The sequence below is a fragment of the Oncorhynchus gorbuscha genome, linkage group LG22 (genome assembly GCF_021184085.1).
Source record: "Oncorhynchus gorbuscha isolate QuinsamMale2020 ecotype Even-year linkage group LG22, OgorEven_v1.0, whole genome shotgun sequence".
NCBI classification, from domain to species: domain Eukaryota; kingdom Metazoa; phylum Chordata; class Actinopteri; order Salmoniformes; family Salmonidae; genus Oncorhynchus; species Oncorhynchus gorbuscha.
This window is the reverse complement of record NC_060194.1, coordinates 34,760,077-34,768,986: the sequence shown is the minus strand read 5'-3', so window position 1 is coordinate 34,768,986 and position 8,910 is coordinate 34,760,077. Positions and strand designations below refer to the sequence as shown.

Here is an 8,910-nt window from a genome sequence, read left to right as displayed (position 1 = left end):
CGTTCATCCACCTCTGGCCTGCTCGCCTCCCAACCACTGAGGAAGTACAGCTCCCGCTCAGCCCAGTCAAAACTGTTCGCTGCGCTGGCCCCCCAATGGTGGAACAAACTCCCTCACGACGCCAGGACAGCGGAGTCAATCACCACCTTCCGGAGACACCTGAAACCCCACCTCTTTAAGGAATACCTAGGATAGGATAAGTAATCCCTCTCACCCCCCCCTTTAAGATTTAGATGCACTATTGTAAAGTGACTGTTCCACTGGATGTCATAAGGTGAATGCACCAATTTGTAAGTCGCTCTGGATAAGATTGTCTGCTAAATGACTTAAATGTAAATGTAATGTAAATGTGTGTGTATGGTTCCCAATTGGAGGAAGCTGATAATCATTGCCTCTAATTGGGGATCATACTTAGTGTGTCCTTTTTCCCACCTGTGATGTGGGGTATTGTTTTGTTTTAGTGCCAATGTGCGCCACGTATTTCACAATTGTTATATCTTTGAAGTTTCACTATCATTAAAATGTGGAACTCTATTCACGCTGCGCCTTGGTCCAATTATTCATACAACGGTAGTTACAAGTGTATTCATTTCGCCAATTTTTCGGTTGAAAAACATTTCTTCAACGGAAGCAAACTGAACGAAATGGGGATAAACATACCTACATTTGTCCAATAGAAACTCTACTTTGCAACTTTTGGACTAATGATTACACCCTACATCAGCTAAATGCAGGCCAGGAAGTTTAAGGCGGTATTGAATATGTCACTGCACTGTCTCTCTATGAGGTTAAATCATTGACATAATGATTTGAGCGTGTAGAAAATATATATAGTTGTGAACACAATTTGCATGTGTGTAGCTGATGAGTTGTGAACATTAAATAATCTGTAGTTATAAACGTATTCTTAAATGTGTAACTGATGAGTTGTGAACATTAAATAATCTGTAGTTATAAACGTATTCTTAAATGTGTAGCTGATGAGTTGTGAACATTAAATAATCTGTAGTTATAAACGTATTCTTAAATGTGTAACTGATGAGTTGTGAACATGAAAAAAATGGATGTGTAGCTAAATATTTGCAAGCGATAATTGCATCTGTTCATCAGAGCATGTCAATTTCGCACGCTCAGACTGTTGACAGTGCTTTAGTGCCCTACCGTGACAAAAAGATTTGTAGATGTGCAAACAGCGATTTGCAAGCAAGGAGAGAGAGAAGGAGAGCAGGAGCTCTGGGATCTGGGACCTGTTTCTTCTAACCAATCAGATGAGGATTTCATAGACCAACAAACTCTGCACTTGTTGGTTGGTGACAGCTCATATTGGCTGTGTCGTCAGCCACAGCCACCTGTAAATAGTGACGTGCATTACCAGGTTACTACTGACTGATTTTGCAATATACACCAAAGAAGCCCAGCTGTTTGCTATCATGGTGGTTAAGTTTAAATGTCAAAAAATCAAATCAAACTTTATTTTTCACATGCGCCAAATACAAGTGTAGACCTTACCATGAAATGCTTACTTACAAGTCCTTAACCAACAGCGCAGTTCAAGAAGAGTTTAGAAAATATTTACCAAATTTACTAAATTAATAATAAAAGTAACCCAATAAAATAACAATAACAATGCTATATACAGGGGGTACCGGTACTTAGTCAATGTGCGGGCGTACAGGTTAGTCAAGGTCATTTGTACATGTATGTAGGGGTGAAGTGACTATGCATAGATAATAAACAGAGAATAGCAGCAGAGTACAAAACAAATGCAGGGGGTGTCAATGTAAATAATCTGGTGGCCATTTGATTAATTGTTCAACAGTCTTATGGCTTGGGGGTAGAAGCTGTTAATGAGCCTTTCGTACCTAGACTTGGCTCTCCGGTACCGCTTGCATTGCGATAGCAGAGAGAACAGTCTATGGCTTAGGTGACCGGAGTCTCTGACAATTTTTTGTGACTTTCCTCTGACACCAGGTCAGGTCCTGGATGGCTGGAAGCTTGGCCCCAGTGATGGACTGGGCCTTACGCACTACCTTCTGTAGCGCCCTGCGGTCAGATGCTGAGCTGTTGCCATACCAGGCAGTGATGCAACCCGTCAGGATGCTCTCGATGGCGCAGCTGTAGAACTCTTAGAGGATGTCTCTCTATGTCTCCTGAAGGGGAAAAGGTGTCATGCCCTCTTCACAACTGTCTTGGTGTGTTTGGACCATGATAGTTCGTTAGTGATGTGTTAAAACTACAGTCAGATTTTGTAGCTATGCAGGAATCCCTTGCTGATTTATCAAACTTCATTTGGCCAAAACTAAATAGATGTTGCTTTTAAACTTTTGTAGGAATTTTTCAGATGAACGACATGTTTACTTATTAGATGGTTCTCTAATGGAACATGTTCACACATATAAATACTTAGGCATTTGTATATATATGGATAATATGTTTAAAAAATATATAGTTGAGTTGGTTAAGAAGCTAAGATTTTAAGTTGGCTTTTTCTATAGAAACAGATTGTGGCTTTCTCTAAGCAGTAGGAAGCAGGTTCAGTCAACCTTTTATCTGTTCCTTACAATGGTGATATTATTTATCAAAGTGCAGCTGCTACTACTCTTAACACTTCAGATGCCATCTACCATAAAGCCCATCATTTTGTTACAGTTGACAGTTTTGATAATCACTGCATCCTGTATGAAAAGGTTGTCTGGACTTCACTAAAGACTCATAGATATTTCCATTACTCCCCTATTGTTTTCAATGCCCTACTTCATGAACTTCCGTCTTATCTAACTGTGCTGTTGAAGTACAGACACCTGAGTGGCCTAACCCGTTCACAGGATTGGTTAACTCTGGAGGTTCCTAGGGTCTCCACCAAGCTAGGGAAACCCGTTCACAGGGTTGGTTAACTCTTGAGGTTCCTAGGGTCTCCACCAAGCTAGGTAAACCCGTTCACAGGGTTGGTTAACTCTGTAGGTTCCTAGGGTCTCCACCAAGCTAGGTAAGTCTTCTTTCTATTTGAATGCACCATATCAATGGGACTAAATTCATTTCATCTTGATGTTCTGGTGCCGCTCGGGCACTTTAAAGTATTGATTGGTAAATTATTTGTGGAGGAATGTAACTGTTTTCTTGGAGATTTGTGGGGTTATTTATTTGTGCTTTATTTGTGCTTACCATGAACATGTTTTTTGTATTTTAATATATATATATACAAAAGTATGTGGACACCCCTTCAAATTAGGACTATTTCAGCCACACCTGTTGCTGACAGGTGTATAACATCGAGCACACAGCCGTGCAATCTCCATAGCAAACATTGGCAGTAAATGGCCTTACAGTGACGTTCAATGTGGCACCATCATAAGATGCCACCTTTCCAACATTCAGTTCGTAAAATGTCTGCCCTGCTAAAGCTGCCCCGGTCAAATGTAAGTGATTTTATTGCGAAGTGGAAACGTCTAAGAGCAACAACGGCTCAGCTGCAAAGTGGTAGGCCACACAAGCTCAGAGCATGGCACTGCCGACTGCTGAACCGAGTAGCGCATACAAATAGTCTATCCTCAGTTGCAACATTCACTACCGTAGTCTACCTAAATACATATTCTTCAGGTTCTCCACGGCTGAGGCAATCTGACTGTGTTGCAGGATGCAACCCGGCATATTTTACGTCCTTCAGGTTTTCAATGGTGTTGGTGCTTTGCCTCCAGTCATTGCTGACTTCTGCCAGGGAGTTCTGGATGTTCTTCACATCCCCCGGGGCATTGTGGAGCTGATGGAGGCCTAATGGACCCCATCTAAATGGGATTGGATTGCTGCCTGGAGAGTGGAGACAGACAATTGTAAATGGTTTAGCTGGGGCTTTAAATTAATCCAAGGCCAGTGCAGATTCATAGAATACAGCCAATGTCAAAGCTAAACAAATTATTTTCTACCTTCAGTCGTGCTTCCACTAAAACTCCATAGCTAGCAATTCTGTATGGATCCATACAGCATAAAGCTAGCTAGTTAGCTTAAAAAATAGCTTGCAAAATAACTTGACTTAGCTAATCGACTTCGGTAGCTAGTATCTGACAACAATGTTAGAGTTATAAACACTTAATAGCAATGACTTGGAAAATAGCTTCCAATGACACATTACAAAGAAGAAAAAAAAGTTTGCTACCTAGCCATAAAATAAACACATTTAAACACACTAGCCATGACAGCTAACAGTTGGGGTTTGGTGGACATTGCACATTCGGTCTCAGCGGTATCCTGGTAATGTACGTTGTGATTGACCGGTGGTTGTGCCAGACAACATGGACCATGTGAGCTGTCACCAACCAACCAGTGCAGAGTATTCTAGTGTACTGAAAGCCTCATCTGATTGGTTAGAAGAAAGAGGTCCCACCTTCCAGAGCTCCTGCTTTCTCTCGCCCTCTTTGCTTGCAAATCACTTTTCACATCTACAAATCTTTTTGTAATGGTAGGGTGTTAAAGTACAACCCAAGTCTTAGCACATGAAATTGACATGTGCAGGTGTACGGATGCAATTATTGCTTGGAAATGTGAAGTTAACAGTTTACAAATGCAATTATATCTATAAATGAGGTTTTTTTTCATGTTCACAACTAACCAGTTACAGGTTTGAGAATGTGTTTACAACTACAAATATATAAGCTCAAATCATTATAAACTTCATAAATCTCACATCAAGTTCCATTTTTATACATACCAACTTGTGTAAAAACTGGCGCATGCATGTTGTGGGGTATATTTCTTACGTACACAACATTTAAAAATGAGGCTCCTGAATGCAGAACCTTTACCCTCACACCTTAGTGTAGGTTACAATGTAGGTTTTTTAGTTTTTAGTCAACCATGTCCCTTAGTTTTATGCTACTTATCATTTTATCTATACAATATCTCACGCAACTAGTTACATCTATTTGTACTACTTTACACATTTATTTTGGGATTCCACCCCTGTAAACATCATTTGCACGATGACGTGGAAGTACCAGCACATTTGTTTCCACATTTCCTCTCCTCACCACCTCTCCTCAATTACCTTGAACCTTTTTCAAAAGGATCCAAGGAGAGGATGGAGGAGGGGACGAGAGGAGTCAAGCGAAACCAATTGAGAATCTGCCAAGGAAATACAAGTAAGATTCACCCATAGAGAATGATACTAGGACTCTAGTGCCCAAAAGCCCATTTTAGCATGGGCAGCACCATTGAGGACTTTCACCATTTTAATGTAGTCAATTGGGTGGGAATTCCAATCAGATAAGGGAGAGTCACATAATTCCCTCCATGTCATAAGGAGGGATCAGCCATTAATTATACTAGTGAGCAAACATTGCTTAACTGCAGGCGGCAGTAAATCTCCAACCTTGGCTTTAACCGGTTTAAACAACACACTAGAGGTGGCAGTAAATCTCCAACCTTGGCTTTAACCAGTTTAAACAACACACTAGAGGTGGCAGTTTGCACCCTTTCAGTTTGTTCAGCAACTCATAGAAGTACTAGATGAAAAAATGCACTACTTAAAAATGGAGATGGTCTCAACTGTGCTTCCATTGCGCTCAGACACACAAGGAGATCTACAGGACAGATACAAAGATGAGTCCTCTATGGATTCACCCTTTGTCTTTCCCGCAGGGAGGGAGGAGAGCAAGCCTAGAGTGCACCCTGGTGGCAGTGGTGCAATTCCCAATTCCCCACTCCTGCCCAGTCCTTCACCTCCAAGGCCAACAAACAGTGAATGGAGCAAGAGAGAGTTAAAGCAGCTTTGACTCTGTGGAAAATGTTAAAGGAGAGGACCTCTATTTTTAAGAGTAAGACAAATAAAACACTAGTGACAATAACATTGAGAATGTGTTTACACAATTACACAAACATACATGCTTAGTTGAATGGCCTATTTTGTCTGCAGAATTACCTTCTTAAAAAACTAAATCTATCTTATATTGACAATGAAGAGGTTATATGGAAGTATTGCCTCGGTGTGCTCATTAGCTAAAAGGGGTTGCCTACATGGGCAGAAATATTGCCCAGAAATGAACTCATTGGACAGAAAGGGGCACACCTACCCATGCCTATTAGCAAACACATATTGTTGGTCTAATAACTAAGGATTCTGCAGTTTCATGATTTGAAACATAGATTTTTGTTATATTACATATGAAACACAGGCAACACTCAAGCCCAAATGTGACGTAAACAATTAGCTGTTAAATTTCCACACAGCCTCTTTAAATGTTGTGTTGCTTGTTTCAGGTCCACATCTCTGGAGGATCCAGAGGACTAGTTATCTGTCCTCCCTCAACCCAGCCCTGATTAGACATTTCTGGATGGGGCTCCCACTGGAACCAACAAGATTGATGCCTTTTACGAGATGAAGAGCAACAGCTGGTAATCCCTCCCCATTTCAGTCTGTTCTCTTCCATTTGGTGCTGAGAGTCAGAGTTTAAAAAACATCAGAACTAAGCCATACTACAGTGGCTAATATCCTTATGAATGTGGTTGTTCTTGTGTTGTAAATCAAAGGTTTCCCTCCTCCTTTCTATGCCTGTGTAGGTGCTCAGTACTGGGTGTTCAAAGACGCTGTGGCCCTCCCCAGACCTCTGGCAGAGTAGGGGATGAGGTCCAACAATGACAAGGTGGTGGAGAGAGCGGAGGCTGCCTTTGTGTGGGCCCACAACAGGAACACCTACCTGTTCAGCATGGGCGAGTTCTGGACGTTCCGGGAGAGCCGCAGGGAGGATAGGAGGAAGCCGAAGAGGGGCTACACCAGAGCTGCCGGCCTCTAGAGAGGAGTGCCCATGGACACTGATGACAGCATCAGCTGGAGAAAGACTTGAGACTTGATGAGCTCAAGTGATAATATTGAAAATGTGACACCCCCAGACCCCACAAGTGCCCACACCCCACCTTCTAGCAAATCATCATCTATGTGGAAGAGACTAGAGCGGATCCTTGAGCAGAGCATCTGCAAGGCCCATTTGCAGTTGGCTGATCTGATACAAATACAGTGTCTCTCACCTTAGTATTCACCCACTGTAAGGGTTTTTCTCCTCTTCATCTGAAGAGGGGGTGTAGTAGCAAGGATCGGACCAAGATGTGGCGTGGTAAGGTTGTTTATTTAAAAACATCAACTGAACACTCAATGAATACAAAACAATAACCGTGAACAAAACCGAAACAGTACCGTGTTGCAAACAGACACGGAAACAATCACCCACAAAACAACAGTGAAACCCAGGCTACCTAAGTATGATTCTCAATCAGAGACAACTAACGACACCTGCCTCTGATTGAGAACCATACTAGGCCGAACACAGAAAACCAACCTAGAAACACAAAACATAGAATGCCCATCCAACTCACGTCCTGACCAACTAAAACAAACAAATAACACAATAACTAGGGTCAGAACGTGACACCCACTGGATTTGTTTTAAAGGTGCAACACGCAGAAATTGCTGCGGCATTTCGCTTCTTGCTAAAATTCTAATGGTTTGCCTAATTTCAGTTTATGTGACAAAACAAGCAATGTATAGTGTAAAGACTCAAAGTACCATCTGAACTGCTGTGAAATATATTTTCAATAACCAGAAATATTGTATTTTCAGCTGTTTGAAGCTGGTGTATAAAACTGAAAGTAAAAGATGCAAAAATGAAACTCAAGAATGGGAACCATAGAAATAGCGCACACAGAACATATATTCTTAGACTTACTTTCAATGAGAATGACAGATCTATAATTCACATTTCTATGTGAATTTGGTCGGGTCGTCCCAAAAAGGTACATACTGCAGCTTTAAATTAAAGAGTTGGTAGTGTAACACAGTCATGTCTACTCCTTTGGGGAATGTTGAATGATCATTTCAAATGGATGTTTTCAATAAAGAGGGATTCTCTCTCTCTCTTCTGTAGTCCTGCCCTTGTACCACTGGAGGGTAACATTGTCCTTCAAGGTAACACATAGGCAAATTTGCAAATTACTAATGATTTTTGAATGTATCCTGTCCTGGGGTGTGTTTCCTAATCTTTAACATTATTTATCTTAAGAGATATTTTAAAGTCCCCAAAAACATCTGAACCCTATGTTAACCCTATTTCATTTGGAGAAAAAACAAACATTTCAACCCCTCACATCATGCTTATATGGTTTCACTCTCCTACTGTGAAGCATTTTATTATATTGTGTGTAAAAGGTCATGTTTTAAAACAAGACAGAAACACTGCAGTCTCCCAACTCCTTAACAACAGCGTGGCCTTATGTTTGGGGCCCGATATAGCCATGTAGGACAGGTCTCAAGCCCTTTTCACACTATTGTGCAAACCTGAACCAAACTGTGCTGGCTAAGGTTCATCCAGCAACCAGTTATTTACTTTTGTTATTTTACCCAGTTTGCTGTCCCAGTCTCTCTCCTAATCTCTATTTTATTTATTTTATTTAATCATTCTTAGTCAGTTAAGAAAAAAATCTTATGACGGCCTACCAAAAGGCAAAAGGCCTCCTGCGGGGACGGGGGCTGGGATTAAAAATAAAAATAAATTAAAGAACAATAAAGGACAAAACACACATCACGGCAAGAGAGACAACACAACATTACATAAAGAGACCTAAGACAACAACATAGCATAGCAGCAACACATGACAACACAGCATGGTAGCAACACAACATGACAACAAAATGGTGGCAACACAACATGGCAGCAGCACAACATGGTAGCAGCACAAAACAAGGTACAAACATTATTGGGCAAACACAACAGCACAAAGGGCAAGAAGGTAGAGATAACAATACATCACACAAAGCAGCCACAACTGTCAATAAGAGGGTCCATGATTGAGTCTTAGAATGAGGAGATTGAGATAAAACTGTCCAGTTTGAGTGTTTGTTGCAGCTCGTTCCAGTCGTTAGCTACAGC

General features: G+C 41.2%; 1 long non-coding RNA gene across 2 annotated transcripts; it reads right to left on the bottom strand.

Annotated features, from left to right (window-relative positions):
* Positions 1–3,391: 3,391 nt before the first annotated feature.
* On the bottom strand, positions 3,392–7,191 carry LOC124009373. Of its 2 annotated transcripts, none has more exons than XR_006834289.1 (3): positions 7,015–7,191; positions 6,687–6,828; positions 3,392–3,804 (listed from the first exon to the last, which is right to left on the bottom strand). It is a non-coding gene; the product is annotated as an uncharacterized LOC124009373 (long non-coding RNA). The 2 variants fall into 2 exon arrangements; XR_006834288.1 differs by having other exon boundaries at positions 6,687–6,817.
* Positions 7,192–8,910: the final 1,719 nt, after the last annotated feature.